At 39.9% G+C, this 22241-nt stretch overlaps 1 long non-coding RNA gene across 1 annotated transcript; it reads left to right on the forward strand.

Annotated features, from left to right (window-relative positions):
- The first annotated feature begins 17270 nt into the window (after positions 1-17270).
- LOC111098552 lies at positions 17271-22011 on the forward strand. Its single transcript, XR_005368308.1, has 2 exons — positions 17271-18015; positions 21698-22011. It is a non-coding gene; the product is annotated as an uncharacterized LOC111098552 (long non-coding RNA).
- The last annotated feature ends 230 nt before the right edge of the window (positions 22012-22241 follow it).

Genomic DNA, 22241 nt, shown 5'->3' on the forward strand with positions numbered 1-22241 from the left:
CTTATTTGTCCCTGAAGAAAGTGAGGCACAGAGAGAGGAAATCATTTGCCTAAAAATCACACAGCTGTCAGGTGGGTGGCACAGCTGGGTTTTCAACCTCATCCCGCTGACTCCTTAACAGGTGCCTTCTGAGTCCCTATCTCCCCTCCCACCATCGCACCCAAGGGACTTCGCTGAATTTCCATAGGGGTCAGAAAGCAGCCCAGGTCTTACTTTATTGGTACGCAAGCAAGCAGGTTGCTGGTTACTTCTGTCATTTATTCTTTCCTAGAGATTTTTGTGTTTCCTGGGGGTTAGAAGGTTGGGAGGCTGCTGTAAATAGCACTGTCTCATGTTTTGCTAGACATAGGAACTTAGGCTAAGGGTCTTTTCAATCACCTTCACTCTCCTTCAACTCTGAGCCAAGGGCTTGAGTCAGAAATCCAGGTTCTTATATGTGTCTTTAGGCATGTCTTCAAGACATTCTGAGACTCAGCTTCCACATATGAATAATGGGGTTGTAACGATATGGCTAATAATACCAGTTCCATGCAGCTTTCATGAGGATCAAGCAATATATGTAAAAATGATTCGAAAACTGAGAAGTGCTTTGTTTTTTAAAATGTCAAACAGAAGGTGATACTTATAATGAGTCTTCAGATAATCCATATTTTATGAGTGAGATGTGTTTGCTAGTCCACCAACCATAGGACACAAATTCATGAAACAATTACTCTGTTGAATTCTTAGAAGTAATTATGGCTATGCAGTTTTTAAAATACAGGAGAGAGGTAAGATATCAGTTGCTTTGAAATGGTGGCTCTTAAAATGATAATTAAGGACACAGAACCTTCACATCAGGTCACCAATATGACTTTCTAAACCAGCAAAATCCTTGGCAGCAACCTCTTCCAATAAGTCAGCATGTCAAAAGAAACAATGGCCCTTCCCATGGAACAGCAACAAAACCACTGAACTCTCCAAGGTGGACTTGGAACAGAAATCTCCAGGACAACCTCGATACATCTCATTCCTTTTTCATTCATCGAGGGCAAGTACGAGGGGTGATGGAATTCCTTCCACCTAGTCAAGAGGCTCACCAATCCAGAACGACCCTCAGAGACACAGATAAGAGAGTGAATTAATTGCCCTTTGTAAATATCAGTCTCTTTTGGCCAACGTACCAACCGTTATTCTGTGATGTGAATAGTATGAAGAATTTTTATTTGGACTAGAACCCAGGAAGCAAGTAAAAAACCTAATAGATCATTTCAGATTCCTGTTAACAATCAAAGTGGGATGGTTTGCTACTGAAAATTCAAGAGAAACCAGATCAACTGTGGGATGTTTTCAATTTCATAGATTTCAGAGATGAAAGGAACTTATATATCATCCTGTCCAAACTCCTTGTTTCACCCAGGAACGAATGTGGACCCAAGAGGCAAGGTGACTTGTTCAAGGGCATACAACTAATTATATGACAAAATTGGGTCTAATTGCTGATCTCTTTTCTCTTCTCATTGTTTTTTCCACAACACAGCATGGTCTCTCTAATTATTAATTATGACCTGGCATTGCATTATCCATTATATATTTATTGAGTGCTTACTATGTGCTTAGCTCTGTTTTCAAGACTAGTTCTAGGAAAAAAATGACTTCAGTAAACAATAAAGAGCCATTTATTAATACATACTATTTTGTTTGATCCTCACGACGGCACTGTGAATCTGCTGTAATTATCCCTATTGCAAATGAGGAAACCCAAATTTGCTTGTGGTCACACAGCTAATTATTAGCAAAGCTGTGATTCAAATTGAAGCTGACCCTATGTTCTTGGCTTATCACCCTACATCATGTTGCCTTTCCCAGTCTGGATCTTTCTTTCTTCACGTCCTGTACCCCCTTACATACTTATTTCCCTAGGGCCTTTTTCTAATCTGGTTGTCAGGGAAAAACCATGATCTGAACATTTACAAAGCCCTTGATCTCAGGCAGCTGACATTCTGGAAAGCAAAAACCATAAACAAATACGTGTGCAATATTTTTCAGTTTGGATTAAGACTTAAAAGAAAACAAAAAGCAGCAAAAAGGAGAAGTAGACTGTCTGGAGCAGAGGTTATTTTAGGTGGGAGGGTCAGAGAAGGTCCCTCTGAGGGGACAATCCTTGAGCAGAAGCTGAGTATGGCAAATCGAGGGATGAAGATAGGAAGCTGGGCAATGGGCCCAGTGATCACAAAGGGAGATTTTGGGGAAGAGTCAGCATATTGTGGTGGTTAAGAGCGCACACTCTAATGCCAATATTCTTGGCATTAAATAGCTACTAGACCATTTACTGGCCGAATTGAGCATGTTCACTCAAATTCTCTGGGCCTCAGTCCCTCTTCTCTAAAATGGAGCTAATAATAGTTCTCACTTCTAGAGTTATGTGAGGATTAATAGAAAACAAACAATGTCCAGTACACAATAAATGAAATATCAGTTGTTTTCTTTTCTGTCTCTTTAGCTCTAAATAATAGATCCATCATCCCTTTAATTTCATATCATTGGCCTAGATTCTATTTCCACACTTTAAAAAAAAAGCAGGACTTTTTTTTTTAACATTTTTATCTTTTCAATAAAATATTATGAGGAAGGCCAATAAAATAGATAAAAAGGAAGCTGTTCTGGTTGACTTGAGGGAGTGGCAGCCAGACACACTGCCTGCTCAGCTCCACCCTTGCCCCCATGGTGGTCCTGAGGAGTCCCTGTGCTTCAGCAGAACAGCTAATAATATCCCACTTGACACAATGACTGGCACGAAATAGGGGCTGAACATGCGATTGTTAAAAGAATGTTGAAAACTGCAAAATACAGCCTCTTGGTCTTTCATTTTTTTAAGAAAAGAGATTACTAGGCCATACCACACATAGCCATCCTTCTGAGGTGGATGTGGAGGGTTGTTTATTTAGTGCAGGCTTAGTCATGAGTTCAGAACATTCTGTGGGTTTTACTGGAACTTGATATGGCTCATCCCTACACAGATCACTCTGGCTAAGGCTGCCAGTGACCTCCCCTGGGGCAATGACTGGGATTCTCAGGCTCTTTGAGATGAGAGGGCCTCCTGCTTCTCCTTTAGCCTCAGAGATAGATAGGCATTGTGGTCTCCTTATGCCAAAGGGCCAAGCACTGCAGGCCTGAAAGGCCTTGGGCAGTGTGTTCGGTGCCCTGAGGGAGACCTTCCCATGTTAGTAGAAACTAGAAAGTGTGCTACTTTGGATATATAGAAATTATCTCCATCACCTGGAGATCAAGTTATGTTTTTATTCCTTTTGTATGTATTACTTATATGCTGTTATGAATTTGGGTGTGGTTAGATCAAATACAGGTCTGTTGTTGAGGGTTTGTTGGTCTCTTGCCTGTTTACTTCAGTTCACCTCACCACAGCACTCACTAAACCCTCTTTTCTTCAGAGTTTTTGAACCTCACTGTGTCCAGGGAAAGATACTCATATTTATAGAAGATGCTACTTATGTGCCAGCCAGACGATAGGCACTTTTAACTACAGAAACTTGTTTAGTACCCTCAATAAGCTCATGAGGAAAGAGAGTGTCCTCTCTCTTTAGAAAAAGAAAAGGAGACCCAACAACATTAAATAAGTCACTCAAGGGCATCATGGGTGGCTCAGCGGTTTAGTGCCGCCTTCAGCCCAGGGCATGATCCTGGAGACCCAGGATGGAGTCCCACATCGGGCTCCCTGCATGGAGCCTGCTTCTCCCTCTGCCTGTGTCTCTGTCTCTCTCTCTCTTTCTCTCATGAATAAATAAATAAAATCTTTAAAAAAAAAAGCAAAAAAAAAATAAGTTACTCAAGGTCACAGAGTGAATGAATGAGAGTCATTTCAAACCAAATTCAAAAGTAGACCCAAAAGTCTCTTTTTTTTCCACTATGCTGTGCTCTAATAAAATCCATCTAATTAAAAAAAAGTCTGGTGTTCAGTTTGCTCCTCCATGAAATAGTCACATTTTTCAGACCTGAGGTTTACTTACCAAATGAATTTTTAGATGGAATAATTTCAGGGACAGTGCGTGTGTGGAGACAGAGAACAAGGCGAACAAAATAAGTAAGAAATTATGTGTGAGACAATCAGACAAGTGCATTCCTCTTTTTGGTCCTCGTTTTCCACAACTGTAACATTTCCAGTGTTCCATCCAGCTCTTCTCACTGAGCATCTCCTATGTGAAGGGAAACACACTATTTTCTTCTTTCTTTCATCCACTTGTGTTTAAAGACCGTTGTTTCTCTAGAAGCCAAACCAAGTCTGACAGAGAAATGAGGTGAGACACTTGTAATATAAACCTTGTAGTGTAGATTTTGGGGGCACACACTATTAAGGAAGCTGGTGGACCTGAAGGGAAGTTATTTTGTGGTGAGCATATTTTCCTGGGATGAATTTCTTGAGTGATGATGGGGATTGGAATGACTCTCTATGTTCGCTTATTATTAGCACCCCCTACCCTAGAGACTTAAAAACATAGATGACGGATGAGAGGTTGCCTGGGTGGGTAAGAAACAACAATGTGAGTGAATGAGACTATGTTCACTGTGCCTCAGGGATAGAATTTTGAAAGATGCTGTGGCCAGGGCCAGTGTGAACCTCTAGCTGAGGAGAAATTAGGCAGCAAGTGTTGAGCATGGTGGAGGTTTCCAGAAGGCAATGCTAAAAGTGTGGGCAAAGATTAATAGTGAATTAGTAAGAGGAATGAGAAGGTGGTCCAAACAATCCAAAGAGCAAAGTCTAAAAAACAAGGTCTGAGATTGGACCAAGAGATCATCTTTATAAAGATGGAGCAGAAGTCTGTGCCTGTCGTGGATAGTGTGGGAAACTGGTTTAAAGATCATACTGGGAAACAACAACAACAAAAAAGATCATACTGGGGCCAAATTAGGCCAATACATACTTATTTATTACTTAGTGGTTTAGGAAACCTTTTTTATGGAAACAATATTTATAGGTGGAAAGAACTGTAGCAACTACCTGCTTTAGCTCCTTTTATGATACAGGGACTACTTCAAAATCAACATTCTTCAAAACTTCAAAAAATGGTGAACATTTCCACTATTCTTTAGACTTTCCTAATCCTTTGAAGGCCATAGGGTTAAGACCACAGGATGCAGGGTAAGTCAGATGGACTTGGGATGCCAACCATGACCCTCAGTAACTGGATGGCTTTGAGCAAAAACTAATCTTTATGAGCCTTAGTTTTTTTAAAAGAAATTGCAATTCTTTTACTTTAGAGGGGATGTTGTGAGGATTAGAAAAGATGTTTATAAATTGTTTAGCACATGACTAGCACAAAACAGTGCCCAATAAATGTTAACATCTAATACTACATTTATGTAAATATATTTCATTTTGATTCTGTAAGTATCCTACAAGGCTATTATTAGCTCATTTTACATGTGAGCAGATTGAGTCAAAGAGAATTTGAAAGAAATTGATCATGGTACCAGCATGTAAGTAGAAAAGTTGGGAAATAAACCCAAGTTTCTGTAGTTATAATGTCTGTGTTTTTGATTAAGTCTTAGTGCGTTCCATGTTGAGTGCAATTCTGCTTTCCAGCAACTGGGAAGCAATATAATATAATACAGTCCCTAAGGACATGGGATAATACAGTTCATCCAGTACTGTGAAAATTAGTGAGATAATAAAAATAAAATGCCTTGCACATCAGGTATATGCTATTCACTTGTACAAAATTTCTGTGTATTTTTCCATCCATCACTGGAACAGAGCCTGGTACTGAGCAGGTAGTCAGCAAGTGGGGGCTTACTATCCAATGGCATACACTTTGAGTTTTGGAGCATCCAAGCTCTGTGTATACAGATATGAGAGGGCATTTATCATGTCTTTCCCCAATCTCTTCTTAAGGTGATGTGTTGCTGGTTCCCTCACCTTCCTCTCAGCTTTTTCTCATGTCTTCACACCCAAGGTCACCGTGGGAGAAAGCCAAAGGAAAAAGTCACAGGCTTGTTCTGAGCCCTGGCTCCTCCCACCTCCTGGTCACCTAGCTTTATTTCCGTTTCCTAAACAAGGCACACTTTGTGAGCCACTGCTCTGATTTCCCCTTCTACTCTTAAGAGGAGACAACTTTAAAGCCAAGTTGAAGAATTTAACCTAGGTAAGGCCTACAGAGTGGAACATTTGATGAACCAGTAACACTTCGAGTGCAGCCTGAGCACCACACATTTGCAATGGGAAGTGGTTTTTCAGATCCCTTCAGAAGAGCTGCCTCATTCAAATCCTCTAGCTTAATAAGGTATTAGCTTCTGTTTACTCCTCAACTTTAGTTGTATATTCTGAGACCTGTTAATCTCAATCACTCTTTCTCTTCCAATATTAAAAAATACAACATTGTTATCATGTAAAAATGGTATGGCAAATTACATGGGAGTGACAATTTCCCAAAGGAGGTGGGAAGTTATTGCCCTTGCAATTCTAGTACACCTAACAAGCCGGAGGGTCAGAGAGCTTTACTCTATAAATATGTGGAGGGAGATTAGGAAATGCTGTCTGAATCCTAAGGCCAGGCAACTCTACTTAGAAGTTCTCTAAGGCCTGAGTCCCAGAGGAGGCCCACATGCCTTCTGTCATAGAATGAAATCCCATTGCTTCCATATTGAGAGAACTCTACTATCTAGAATCTGGGATGCATAGCTCTTAATATGCAAATAGCTAAGATTCTTTCATTTATTCATATACTCATTTGGCAAATTTCCTGATACTAATCAACATTTATTGAGGTTATTTTTCCTCTGTTTTTTTTTGTTTGTTTGTTTTGTTTTGTTTTTTGTTTTTGTTTGTTTGTTTGTTTTTATTACACAATGTGCTGGGTTTTTATTTTTCCCTACAAATTATTTTATTTTATTTATATTACACCTGTAAGAGGTAGTTATTGGTATCACCATTTTAAAATATTTTTTTCAATTTTTATTTATTTATGATAGTCACAGAGAGAGAGAGAGAGAGGCAGAGACACAGGCCGAGGGAGAAGCAGGCTCCATGCACCGGGAGCCCGATGTGGGATTCGATCCCGGGTCCCCAGGATCGCGCCCTGGGCCAAAGGCAGGCGCCAAACCGCTGCGCCACCCAGGGATCCCGGTATCACCATTTTAAATGAGAAAACTGGAACTTAGAATATGTATTACTCACTAGTACTCCTAATGGCAATTGTTCAAACTTTCTAATATTCATGTTCATTACCAAATTAATAAAAAAGCTAAAATCCAAGGCCATAAAGAATTCAGTCTCCTGGATGATATAGCTAGCTGGCTAGCTAAATAAGGGAAGTATACTTTGAAATTTAACTTTTAATAACATAAAAAACACAGAAAGCTAGGCAGTATAGCCTCACAGCAAATACATATAAATGTGGTTAAGATAAGCAAAAGTTCAAAAGAATGATAAATCTTTACTCCAAATTAAGAAGAACCTCTAACTGGTCATGGTAGAAAATATGTAAGTTTACATTGTGGCAACTTGTAAATGGATACTGGATACAGAATAGGCTCTTATGGTTAATGGCTGAGATTTGAATGCCCCCATGTGACTAGAAAGATCAAAGCTTAAGCCTAAGTATAGTACAAAGTGAAGCTTTTATTTTGCAGACAGGATTCTGTAAGGGGTTCTACTTATATTTACAGGGTTCTGGGTGGGAAAAAAATGTGTCCCATGAGAAATCAAAACTTAAGGCTATACCACTTGAGGTTACAGGTTCTGAGTTTACAGTTCCCAAGCAGAGTTGCTGGTATAAAAATTATAGATCCATGAACAAACTGGATGTCATTATGGAAGAAAATAAAAAACATTTCCATCTTGGCCCAAGTGATACCAAAAGAGAAAGAAACAACCTCCATGAAGAAAAGCTCACAATCACCGATTATAAACCATTTGAGGAAAGATACACCATGAGGCAAGCCAGCAAACACAGTCACTAGAGAGACACCAAGAATTCAATATAATAGAATAATTTGAGAGAGGCTATAAAATAAAAAAATTAATACATTAAAGAGAAATGAAAAGAAATTATAATCAATATGAAAGAAGAGTGTATTAGGTATAAAAAGGCCATGTATTTTATAAAATGCAAACACACACAATTTCTCAAGATATAGCTGTGAGGGTTTCATAGAAAATTAGATAAAGATAAAATAATTAGTGAATATAAATCTGAAGAAATTGCATGACATGTGGCTCAGTAAAAATAAAGATACAGAAAATAGGAAAGAAAGATGAAAAGATATGGAGGGTAGAATGTGTTTCCTAATATATATCTAGTAGGTTATCCAAAAAAGTGAAAATAGAGGGAGGTGAGTGATATTCTAAAAGATCATGCCTTGGAAGTATCCCAAATAAAAGAAACATATGAGTCTTCGGAATAAAGAAGCACACTGTATTCCAAGAGCGACAAAAGTTACAAACTTCAATTAGAAAAATAGTGGAGAGATACAAACACCAAACACAGATAGTTTTAAAAGCTACCAGAGAGAAAAGACAGATAACTATGAAGATACAACAGTTAGACTGTCAGGAGCAGTGGATGCAGGAAACCAGTGAAATAATATTTGCAATGTGCTACAGAGATGAATAAGAGAAATGCCAAGAGCAATAACAAACAAATAGAGAATCATGTAGAAGCATCTAAACATGACTTGATTGTAGAAAACAACATAACGACGATTAATAGAGGTGTTGCAAGCAGGATGGAATTAAAATATTAGTTATCAATACCTTGGTAGTTAAGAAGCGGTGATGGGAGTTTAAGTGTGCTAAAATGCTTGATTTGGGGAGAAAGAGGCTAATGTATTGTAAACGTTGACTTTGCTAAGTCAGTGTTGAGTGGGATGATATTAAGGATAATCTCTAAAGAATAGCATAGAAACAAGAATGTTTAAATCAGTGGAGCGTGAAGAAGATTGTGTCAATATGAAAGGAAGGCAGGGAGGGGGAAAAGAAGAAAAGAAAGGAAGTTAGAAAGCACAAAATAATATCAATAGATAGAATACGGAGGTCAGGATTAGACTAAATTATAATGAAGACTACATGAAAAATCATCAGGAATGAATGGACTAGCCAACAAGTAGTACTAGAAAAACTGACCATTCAAATTGCAGTAAGTACAAAATAAATGAGGTCCTTACCTTGTAACATCCACAAAAACAGTTTCCAGGTGAATTAAGAACCCAAAGGTGAACAACAAAACTTTAAAACTTGTAAAAGAAAAAGTAAGAAATTATGTTTAGTTTTTGGCTAGTAAAGATGTTTTGTTTTCTTTTGTTTTTGTTTTTGTCTTAAAGCACACAAAAACCAAACCATAAAGAAAAAGATTGATTAATTCTGGAAACCTTGAATTTCAGAGTTCTTGCCCAACAAGTGGACCAACATCAAAATGAAAAGACTGATGGGTACAAATCAATAGCAAATCATATCCTTGAGAAAAAGTTGGTACAAAAAATAAATAAAGAGAGGAAAAAACAACCTAGTTTTAGAATAGGCAGATTCTTTGAGCTGGAATCTTATGAAAAAAGAGACAAAAATGGGCCATAGGGATCCCTGGGTGGCTCAGCGGTTTAGTGCCTGCCTTTGGCCCAGGGCGTGATCCTGGAGTCCCAGGATCAAAATCCCGCATCAGGCTCCCTGCATGGAGCCTGCTTCTCCCTCTGCCTGTGTCTCTGCTTCTCTCTCTCTCTGTGTCTATCATGAATAAATAAATAAAATCTTTAAAAAAAAATGGGCCATAAACAATAAAATTCCATTTCACAACTTTTAGTGATAGTACAGTTTTAAAAAAATATGAAGTGTTGGTGAGGATGCGGAGAAATAGCAACTCTCATTTGCTGTCCTTAGGAGTTTAGGTTGGAGTCTGATTTGCACAGCATTTTGGCAATAACCATATATCTGGAGAGAGCACACCATGCCTATTATGTGACTCCTCACTCAGGCAGATCAGGAGACTTGACCTCACTCCTAGGTCTAGGGGTGGCTCAGTTGGAAATTCTGTGTATTAGAAAGAGATGGGTGGAAATTCTTCTACCTGCCCATAGAACTGCTACAGGACTTAAGAGGGTCCAATTAGACAAGAGTCAGGACCTTTATTTGGTGCATTCCTCCTTGCCTTTTGTGAGCTAGGAAGCATGCATCTCCAGCAGCCAATGCCAGTCATTTTTGGACCACGAGAGGAGGAACTGGCCAATGACGGAGCCAATGCTGAGCAGCTGGAGCTGAGAAATGGAGAGAAAGCAATTCTTGATCTTATTTTGAGTCACCACATAAAGCCTCTCCTAAAATTAGTTATCTCTGGACTTTTCAGTCATATGAACCAAAAAACTGTCCTGTGCTATTTAAGTCATTTTGAAATGTTTTCTCCCTTGTAACTACAACCACTAGCACCCTGAAATGAGTAGGATCTAACTAGATTCGAGGAAAAGAGATTAACCCAAACAAGTGGAATCAAATGGATATTGTGTTAAACATATATTTTGCTTTGCTTTGAGGATGTTCTCTTTTGAGCATGTATTCCCCAAGCTTATATTTTCTTTTATTTTTTTTCCCAAGCTTATTTTTTTTCACACTTAATTTTTACTGCTTCTTTCCTCCATAAAGTGTATGTGCCATATCTATCTTGCTCACCACCATATACACAGAGCCCAGTTAAGTGCCAGGCACATGACAGGTGCTTAGTAAATACTTGCTGAACTGATGTTGAATGAAAAACAATGTGTTTACTTGCCCAGTGATACCCATTTATTAAGTATTAATGCTGAAATATAAATCCATGTCTGTATTGATGACTGAATATTTAAAGCAATATTTTAAAGTATTTTACCTAAAAAAAATCACACAAAGTTGGTAGGCAGGATCAAAACCAACAGTTGGCAAAATCCATACAGAGCAGGATTGACTGGACATCCTGTTGAGCCCATGGGCCAAGAGGCAGATTCTGGGAAATAGCCAGAGCAGTGCCAGGAGGAAAGACATAGCTTAACAAAGTCATAGGACAACTGAGCTTCTGAATTCATTCATATACTTATTTATTCAGAAGGAAACAGGGATTGGGACTTACATACATAAGACTTTGTGCCACAAACTCCACTAAAGACTTGACTTGTACATTGTTAAATTCTCATGACAACCCTCCTCCCCCGGTGGGCAATGTGATACAGCCTAGCACCTAGTAAATACTCAAGTTATTGAGTGGTAGTAATTAGATAAATGAATAAATCCAAATCTTGTGATGTGTGGGGGTTTTGTTGTTGTTGTTGTTCTTTTCTTTTTTCTTTCTTTCTTTCCTTTCTTTCTTTCTTTCTTCTTTCTTCTTTCTTTCTTCTTTTTTTTTTTTTTTCTATCATGTTACTTACCATGAAGATTGTTTGGGTGCTTCTCATGAGCCAGCAAAGTGGAAAGCAATTGCTGAAGAAACAAGCATAATCCTGGCCGATGGTGTTCCATTGATCTGGAACACCTTTATTGGAGCTTCTTGTACACGATGCTTTAGAAGTCCCACCTGATACTCCTAACAAAGTTTAAATCATGGAGAGAATGATGAATCCAACTTGTGTGTGACTTCTGCTTTGATAAATAGAGTAAAGATTTTGGAACATGGAATTGACAGACAAGTGAGGACAGATAACGGAGCCAATTAAAATATAAAATATTTAGCTAATAGTGGTTAATCAAATTAATTTTAAAGGAGCGGAACAGTTATAGCCTAGAAAGGAGGCTGTTTCCATAATCAGGTGCTTGAGAATCTGTCCCAGAAATTGTCAACAGGAATGAAGAAGGACAAATACAGCCTTATGAGACTATAGAAGGAATATACTAGAGTTAGTGGCATTGCCACAGGCAATAAAGTTTAATAGGTACGATTGTGGTTGGTTGAGTTAAACATCCAGGTTATTACCCTCTGTCCTCCACTTAACCTTTAAACTTAAATTTCTAATCTATAAGTGAAGATAATAAGATTCAGCTTATAGGAATAGAGTGCCAAAAACATAACCTGGAACATAATAAATGCTTGATAAATATTACCTGATGTTATTGTTTAGGAGGTCTAAGAAAAAGGGTATGTCAACGAGGACAGCCCAATCTGAGTATAAATAAGGGAAGAATGATACAATATAGAAAGAATTGGAGAGATAGTAAGATTTTGGCAGGAGAGGATATTTTGGATGTGTGGATTTAAATTTAGCATATGTTGGCAGCTACTGTGTGCTTAGCTCTGAACCAGTCTCAGGGATGCTTAGAGAGAACATATAGGACATAGCTTGCAGAGGCAGGTGCACACAAGGGCTAACAGTTTGGGCTTCAGAGTCAGAATGTCTAGTTTTGAATTCCTGTTGTGTCATTTACCAGCATTTTATTTTTCTCTCCACTCTCATCTGAAAAAAAGGGGACGAAATCACGCCTAGGTTCTTGAGAAACTTCAAGATAATTTAAACAAAGTGCTTACAATCCTGCCTGGCAAATACTAAGAAATGTGTAGGGGTAATAATAATAGAAGTATGAATATAAGTAAGAGTCGTCATAGTAACAGTATTAACATCTGAATGACTACCTGATGGGCAGGTGAGAGGCTCAAAGCAACAGGATACATTTTGCAGAAGGTAACACAGAGGTCAGAAAGGAGCCATAGTTGTAAATTGTCTTTTCCATGGGGAGAAAAGAGGCATGGGGATGGGGATCTGAGAGGAGGAGAAAAACAGCCAGTGCTGACAGCAAACGGAAGAACAGAAAGAAGAGTGGAAAAGAATGCAGCAAAGAGCAAATGCCTGAGAACAGAGTAAAAATGTTTCTACAACAGGGAACCAATACCAATGGAATCTAATGTCACTGGATGGTCAAGGAACTTGAGACTTGAGGTGTGATCTGGGGCAAGTTTCAGGGGAGTTTAGGAACTGTGGTGGGGCAGGGATTGGACTATCAGTGGATAGAGCAGGGGACACTGATTGGAAGGTTGAATGAGTTGGTAGCTTAAAAGTGTCACACGGGTAGAAGTATCACCAGGATGAGAGACCCCACGGTTCCCCCATGCATTCAGAACTCATTGGTGTGGTATGTCAGCTGGGCCACCTACTCAGGGACCATGAGAGTGGGCTCTGTTCCCTTCCGTGGCACATCAGTGGTCTCCCAGCCTCCCTTGCACTTAGGAGTGGCCAGGTGCCAGAGCTGTAGACCACGGATGGGAGCTGAGTCATGTGTACCACTCACGCTTGGCCCATGAGAAATTTCCTTAGACAATCCTCTTGCTCCTTCTCTGTCCTCAGCTGAATGGGAGAACTCCAAGGACATAAAGGAGGACAGATTCACAGGCAGATGGTGCCTTGGTCTTTGAATAACTACATGAGGGCATTGTCCTGCCCCTACAGTGTCACCAGACCATGACATGAGTGGGAAATAAAATATTATTATATTAAAAATAACTACTCTGAACCCCTGTTTCTTCATTTGTAAAGTAGGGCTAGTAATAGCTACTTACCTGACTATCTTTCTCTTTTTCCTTGCTAATGGGACCCTAATCACCATAGGTTAATTGGCATTCTTTTGCTTTGAGGGAGTCTGGGTTCCTCTTCAGCTCTAGCCAGGAAATGGGGTGTGTGTGTGTGTGTATGTGTATGTCTGTGTGTGCACACACATGCCCGTATGCACTGGATAGCTTAAGTCAATTGTGGCAGACCCCCCCCACCCTTGCCTGTGAATGACTCAATAATGGGTTTAGATCAGTAAGACATGGAGAGAAGTCTTCTGGGGAGTTTCTGGGAAATTCTCCTCATTCTTGTGTGTGTGTGTGTGTGTGTGTGTGTAAAATTTTCCCAATTCTGAAAAAAGGACTCAGAGATTGACAATTATTCTCCTTTTCTAATTGTGCACATTATTATGTGAGGATGTGATGCCTGGAGCTTTAACAGCCACCTTATGCTCATTATGAGAAAAATCTGAAAGCAAACACTGACAGGCTCAAGATGGCAGATTCCTGAGATTTGTGGGGCCGATCCTGGAGGCATCCTACCACCAGAAATGTTTTAGGTGAGATAGTGATATTTTCTTTTATTTATGCCATTCCTAGTTGGTTCCTTCATTATCTATGTCAAAAATATACTAACCAGGATTTGGGTTAGGATTGAATCAGTAAAGACATAAGAATTGCAAACCATGTGGTAGGCGAGCATGAATGTTATAATAACCGCCTTGATCGTCACCATGGAAGCCTGGACCTCCTGACCCCAGCCCAATACTTGAGACCTCATTACCTCCCTGATTTCAACAACAGAGAAATAAAATCTTTCGGGCTGTGACACAACATGCTCCAAGGGCGGGACGATGGCCAGACAAAGACAACCAGAGCCTTGACTCTTTTGGAAACTGAGGCTGGAGGAGATTTAATTATTGATGGCCCTGGGATGTGTCTTTCAGATAATGAGACCTTTGAAGGGTACAGTGAAACCTTTGGATAACAGGTGTCCCATACAAATAATGGTATTACTAGCTGGATAATATTTAACAAACACTCCCTCCTTATCACCAGTAATCCAAGGCAATAGCATAGAATATTACAGTCTATGACAAGCGGCAGGTGGGGAGAGTGTGGCATGCTTCTGTTATTTCTAGTAATTGATAAATAAGGATAGACGCTGAGCCTCTGGCCGTCTTGCTTCCCGCCTTCATTCAGGTTGTTGAGAAAGATGAATGTTGCTTTAAGAAAGATAATGCCTGTGTAAAGACTGTCTTCATCCTCCCAGAACCCAATAAAGGGAATCAAATCAGATATGCGGGATGAGGAACTAGATGAAATGAGAGGCTATTTTCTTGCCATTGAATGACAATAAGACTGATACGAATAACAATAATAGTATCTCAAAGAGGATGAGAAAAGGGGAATGAGAATTTTTCTTTGCCAGTTTCCTCTTTATCTGTGTCTTTCGCATATAATCTCTTTAAATATGATGCTCACACCAGGGAAGGAGCCTCCATTATCCACACTTAACAGATGAGGAACCGACATTGAGATCACAATCAGAAAGTACAGATGAAGGACTTAAAACCAGGTCCCTGAGTCCAAATACCATGTCGCTTGTGTTTAATTAACCACACTGCCTTTCATTTCTTTCTCTCTGTGACTAGACTCTTGGGTGGCCAGAGCCCAAGTCTCAGAAATGACAGTCTTCATCCCCTCCAATGGACTGTCTGAGGGGTGAGAAGGTGCATCCAGGAGGAGTCAGGTTTGTAGGGTCAGAGAACACCTGGCTCTGACCAGGTTTTGACTAAATGCTATAAAAGCTTTGTAATCTGGGAAAAGTGATTCTCTCAGCTTCTGTTTCTTTAGTTTTAAAAGCAAAGAGAGGGGCAGCTGGGCGGCCCATTTGGTTAAGCATCTGCCATCGGCTCAGGTCATGATCCCAGGACCCTGGGATCGAGCCCCACATCAGGCTCCCTGCGCAGTGGGGAGCCTGCTTCTCTCCCTCTGCCTGCTGCTCCTCCTGCTTCTACTCTCTCTTTGTCAAATAAATAATAAAATCTTAAAAAAATAAAAGCAAAGAGATTTTACAAGATTATATCTCAGATTTATATTATATTGTCGTAATTGCTTCTTCTGTTTTGTTTCATACCAGTTGACCCTGAAGAAAAAGGAAAAGAAAAGAAAAAAAAAAAAAGAAACTAAGAGGGAGAAATACTCCTAGTCACTTGTGCTACTTATGCCTGTCCGATGTAGGTGTTTTCCTAATCTGCATAAATATATAAAGGTACTTGTGAATGTCACTTTCCATATATATTATAAGCCACAAGTCCTAATTATACAGAACAGAATGGTTTAGCCATGAGGACTTCTCTGTACCACAAAGCTAACATCAATAGAAGGAGGCCTATAAACACTCACAAATCAAACAATCCAGAAGCAGTCCATTGGGTGATTGGACGCGCATCTGCTCTGTTCCAAACTCTTCTGCCTCTGTCGTTCTTGCGGAAAACGGACCTACTATGATCCCTCCACATGCCCCAGACTGGAAACCTCGCTGGACCTCTGACATTTTTCCTTAGGATAAATTGGATTTCCTTCAGCACCACCCTCCCCCGCTTCCCTTCCTCCAGAAACATGCAGCCCCAACACTCCAGGCTAATGCAGGGCCTCTTCCTCCCCCTTGAATGGCACTTCTGTGGGGATCTGTCCAGGTTACAAACCACGCCTGCTTTACAGGCACACATGTTTCTCATTTATTCTGCAGAACAATCATCTCAGACAGGGATTGACAGTCCCATTTCACGGATAGGGAAACAGACTCTGAGAGATTTGGTCCCACATCAAAACGGATGGTGCTTCTGAGAAGTTAACCTAATTTCCCGGCCTGCCCATCTTTATGCTCTAACACATCTCTACGAACCTGATGCAATGCACTGTTATCCTGGATGACAATCTGATTTTTCTTGCCATTGAATGACATTGAATGACAAAGCTACGAAACTTTGGATAAACTGACCTCTTTTCATGATCCATTCAATGTTTTCCACCTCAGTTTCCCCATGTATTAAAAAGACAGAAAGTAATAAGGCTAAGTTACCTATGTTTGGTCTGTTGAAGTAGGTTGAATTCTTCTGGACTGAGATGAATGCAAATTGCCTTGTTATTTCACTAATTAATAATGTCTGCTTGGAAATGCGACTATTACTGCACAATAAATGATAAGCCTTGTAATTATGGATGACAGTAATTGCTTCTTTTTTTGGCCCTTAACTTCATCCTAGTTTATCTTCCCGAGTTATAGCTACCTCTATAGGGGTCAGGAAAACATTTTTTTAAAGAATCAAAACAATAGGTTCCTTTCCCAGGGGTTTGGAAATTGATGAATCATCTTACTCTGCGTGCAGCATTCAAACTAACTGCGTGCTTGACACACAGGCGGAAAAGTGGGCTCTTTGAAATTTGAGCTGAGTACAGATCATGTCACCTGGCTGGCGGGTGACCTGTTCCACTTGCCATCTGACCCCCTGTGCCCAACGTCACCTGGAGCCTGAAATCTGGAAGCAGAAAGTCCTTGACTGGAGTCAGCGGAGAGAAAATCATCACCTGCTTGGGTACAAACATGCCTGAGGACTGCGTCACTGTTTGTTAAGTGGGATCAGCTAATAGTTGCACAGCGGGCCTTCAAAGTGCTGCGGTGGGGCTGATGAAGTTTCTGTAAATGCACGGCCTGTGTGGAGGCCTTGGACTTTGAATCTCAAGCGCTGGGAGCATTTTGAGCTTGTCACAGGCTCTCTGGTGAACTCTATTTGGTTACGCTGCTCGGGAAAAGAATCAACTTCATTTCCACCACCTTCACCCGGGTCCCTCTACTCCAGCCACATTTCTGCCTCAGGGCTTTGGCACATGCTGTTCCTTCTGCCTCGACACAATTCCCCCTGCCTGGACACCTTTCCCGCCTTCTGCTTGGACCCCCTCTTCCCCCCGCCCCGGATAACAGCCTAGCTTGTTCTTATGTTTCACTGAGTTACCTACTTACAAATGACCTCCTTAGAAACCTTCCACGCTGCTCTCTTTCTCCTCATCCTGCTTTATATTTCGTCATAGCATGTGATTTCTATTTTACTTAGGTATTGGAGCAGTAGTCTATGGTTAGTCTGTTCGACCAGAACATAAGTTTCTTGAGAGGAGAAGAAGCCACATTGCTTTTGTCTACCGCTCTGTCCCAGTGTCTACAGTAGGACCTGATCTATCGTAGACCCTCAAGAAATATTTCTTGAATAAATGAACGAAGGAAGGAATGATTTTCTCTCTGATTACAAGTGGACAACTGAAACAAAGAGAAAAATAAACTAGTCAAGTTCAATAGCCATTTAGTGGGAGAGTTAGTATTAATACTTTGATTTCCTGACTCATAAACCAGGGTTTTTTTCCTTCCATATGACACCGTTCTTCAAATATTTGGCAACTAAGACATCCCTTGACGAACAATTTATTCATCAATCTTTAGCCACTTCATGTCTACAGCACCAACTAGAACTTCACAAGGGTAAGTGCTTATTAACCAAATTCTTAATGAGTTCATCTGTTGCACAAAACTCCTTCAAAAGCAAAGGAGATTGAAAGTTACTTAAACTATTACATTTTTAAAACATTTTTAAAATAAATGGTTATAAATATTTACTGTATAAATGTAGGTGTACATAAAGTATAACTGAAATAAGTATTGCAATCCTACACAGAAGTAGACTTCTTGGTATATTTAATATTTGTTTAATAACTGCAATCATGCTACATGCAAAATTTTCTAATCGGTATTTTTGTGAGTTATATTTTAGACATGTTCCGACGTCACTAAACTAACATTTTAGAGACTGACTATATTCCGATATCTGGGTGTGCCATAATTTTACTTAACCATCTTCTTACTTTTGATAATTAAGATTATTTCCATTTTTTATTTATTAGATTTCTAGATTTGGGTTCTTTTATATTTCTGAGTTCAGTTATTGTATTAACATTTCCATACTTGTCAAAACTACACAGAGAATGAGCTGTTGTCCACATTCTTACCAAAAATGCTACATATAATCTACAAAAAATCCTGGACTGCAAGCTCAAAGCTTCTCTTTGAATCAATCAACATTGAAGCTTTCACTCATCTGCACTTCTAGTCTTTGAGGCTTGGTGTGGAAGGTGGGAACATGTGGACAGTGGAGCTGGACACAGTGACCAATTTGAGAGCAAAGAGAGGCTTGGGTTGTTTACTCTTCTGTCCTGTGTGTGTGTGATTCTGGCCTGTGTAGCAAGAGGGATGAAAATCCAGACTCACGTTTGTGGCGCCTACAGACCTCTGCACTTTAATGATTGTGACACGAGTTGCACTGGGTTGTCGTCAACATGACTCAGCCCCAGAGTCAAACTTGGCAGCTCTGCAAAGCCAGGGGTTGGTCCTACCTGTCATGACAGTGGAGAAGGGAAGAGCCCCAAAGGGTCTCTTGGTCTGAACAAGAACCTTGTGTTCAGAGTGTGGCCTGATCTGGTGGGATATTCCAGTCATAATTCTGGTTAGTGACGCTTGTCACATACCTACTATGCTTGTAAAGCTCCAATTGATGCTTCCTCTCCCTGTAGCTTTGCACCAGTATTAATTGCTGCCATTGATGGAGTATCTCCTTTGTGCCAGTGTGCCATATGTCAGGCTTGATATGCTACTACCAGATAGTGGCAGGCTATCTTCTTTTTCCCTAAGAACAAGTACTGAAGGCAAGTGTTATTGTTGCATTTTCCAAATAAAGACATGGAAGTTCAGAGAAGTTAAGGAAGGGGTCCAATGTCACACAGAGCTGGGATTTAAAACTTGATCATTTGAGATCAAAGCCTAGGTATCACTGCATACCTCTGGTTCTGCAGAGTGGGAGTCTTAACTTCTACTCAATTCCCATAATTCTTGGGACAAGTGTCATGAGATATACTGTATTAGATTTATCCATTCAACAACGATCCCATTAACTGCCCACTTAGTGAGTATTTACTTTGTGCCAGCCTCTCTGCTAGTTTCCACTGAGAATAAACTATACTCCTGGTCTTAAAAGAGAAAGAGGATAAACACAGAGAAAATTGTGGATGACTTAAGCCTCCATCCTTAGGACCTAGAATACTATATTCACCACAGGAACTAGCTCTTCATGGACACTCAATAAATATTTGTAGAAGAAAAGAAAGAACAAAGGACGGGTAATACATTATAAAGGGCTTAAACCCTAGTCTAAAGGTGTGGAATCTGTTCTCAGCTTTATTTTGTATTTGCTATGCAACCTTTGATATTTATGCTTATTACTTAGACTCTCTCAGCCTGCGTCCTTATTTGTAAATAGGAAGATGATTATCTTTGCCTGATTCCACTCATAGGATTTGTGGGGATCCAGTAGATCGGAGGATCAGCTATGGGTATCAGAGCAACTAAAAAAAAGTCAACATCATCTTTCAAAGTGTAAGGAATTATTATATTTGTTAGTCAATTCAACTGACCGATGTTTACTGAGTACCACATGTCAGGTGTTGGACTTAGGGCTTTACAAATGCCACACAATTGTCCTTTCAATAATGGGGTTGGGTTGATGTGAACAGCTCAGGAGGGCTGTCTGAGATGACACAGCAAGTGAGGGCAGAAGGAGGAGTCAGATCCCCATGTGCCATGGTGATGCCACAGCTTTTCATGGTTGCTCAGTTATGGATCTCAGTGGCTTTAGGTAAAAGTCATCCCACCAGAGGCATTTCTTTAGGAACAGAAATTAAGCACTGGTTCTGACAGCTACCTACTGAGTTAGAATCGGCCACAGGCAATCAATTCACTTGCTGGAAGTCGACCTAGGCTGCAGAGCTTCACAAACACAAGAGACTTTGTTACCTTCAAGCCTTCACCTTTCAAATCCTTTTAGTTCTGAATCCAAAGCCACCCCGTCTTAGTTGTGTCTGCTCGGTCCCTGCCTCTGATTTGCTGGAAGTGAGGGTGAGAGTGGGGAGGGAAGGATCTATGAATGTTGTCTATGGAATTTCACTCAGGTGCCCAGAGCATCTGGTAGGGAAGTGCAGTCCTGAAATTTTTGCATAAAAATGGCTTCCTTCTGATACTATGTGTGAGGCTCTTTCCAGGCTCACATTCTTTCTTCTTAAGCTTCTGCAATCCTCTCTTGAGTAATTCCACTGCTCCTATCACTCTGCTCTAGCTCACCCTCCAAATTGCCACCCAAGTATTCTTTGTTGGACACAGTTGAGCCTCTCACCTTTCCTACTAGAGGTCATGGAGCTCATTTATTTCATCTCACCCTCTCAAATCTTCCCTCATCCCCAGCCAATGCCTACATGCCCAAACATCTTGTTGGTACTTGAATTCTCCATCACATTTTTCAGATCTCTTTGTTCATCCTATTACCTGGATCTGGACTCTATTTCTGTTTTCCATTTTGCTTGGTCATCTGCTATTTCTTAAAGTCAAGAAGACCAGGCATCAGCTTTGTGTGTGTGCTATTTCCAGATGGCACTATGTTGCTTCTTGCTCTGTGCTCTTGTAGTACATTCTCCTTAAGCCAATTCTGACACACCTCCCATTTTACTGTCATGCTTTCTATATGTACTTGTCCTTCCTGCTGGGCCAGAGCTCTGTACATACAGGGATGGTGTCACACTCATTTTCATATACTTGTTGCTAGTGTGGTGCCTGGTACATAGTAGGTACTTGATATATGCCTGCCAAGTTTAACTGAATCAAGAGTCTCAGAGGTGAAAAGTAGCCGACAATTGTATAAAACTTGGGGAAAAATCTGAGTAGTCTTCAGCAATTATCAATGAATGACAATTTTTAAAATAATGGCCTTCATGTTGGCTTATAAAGGATAAGTTAAAAAAAAAAAAGGATAAGTTTTGGAGTATTAGAATACCTGAAGCAAAACAACCCAAACAAATGCAAATGAAAATTTTATTTTTAATCTAATAAAAGGGGGGGGGACTGAAGGAGAGGGGACTAAACTCCCCCAACCCTGGACTTTCCAAGAAACCAGATTCTAATTATGTATTTAATTAACCTCTATCCCCTGTGGTTTCTCTTGATGACTTTCTGTTTGAAGGGCTTTACAACCTTGAATATTCCTGACATGGTGATTGGTGTTGGCTTAGGTAGATTGATTTCCAGATTCTCTAGGATTGCCATTAAAGTTGTGTTTCTTCATTAGGTTTCCAGCTATCACCTCAGTCTCTCCACCTCCAGGTCCTGCCACAAACAAGGAAATGGAAGGGAAGAGGAAATGGAAAAGGAGAAAGAGAAAGAGGAAGACTTGTGATACTTCTGAATTCATTTTAACAATTCACAACAAACCCATTTTTGTGGTTAATATCATGAGTTTTTCAAATGTCTCATTACTTACTGCTGGATTGCCTTAAATACTTTGAGTACCAATGGATGAAAATAGCTCAGACTCCTGCCAACACCAGATATTCTCATTGACTTAAAAAAAATAAGTATAAATCCTATTTAATTGGTTTATCATTATATTTGTTTGAATACTCACAAAGTTAAAGATTTTTCCATATCTTTCTTAGCCAATCATATTTCCAATTTTATGAGTTGTCAGTTCACAGAATGAAATAGTTTTAGTGCAAAGACCATCATCTTCAAAGATTTACAGCTAAAGAATTTCTTAAAACACACAAGAGTTTCATTGTACCTGGATAAAATTATTATTCTCAGTGTAAAAAAGATGAGTCTTTCTAATAAGG

This window comes from Canis lupus, chromosome 13, assembly GCF_011100685.1.
Source record: "Canis lupus familiaris isolate Mischka breed German Shepherd chromosome 13, alternate assembly UU_Cfam_GSD_1.0, whole genome shotgun sequence".
NCBI lineage: Eukaryota > Metazoa > Chordata > Mammalia > Carnivora > Canidae > Canis > Canis lupus.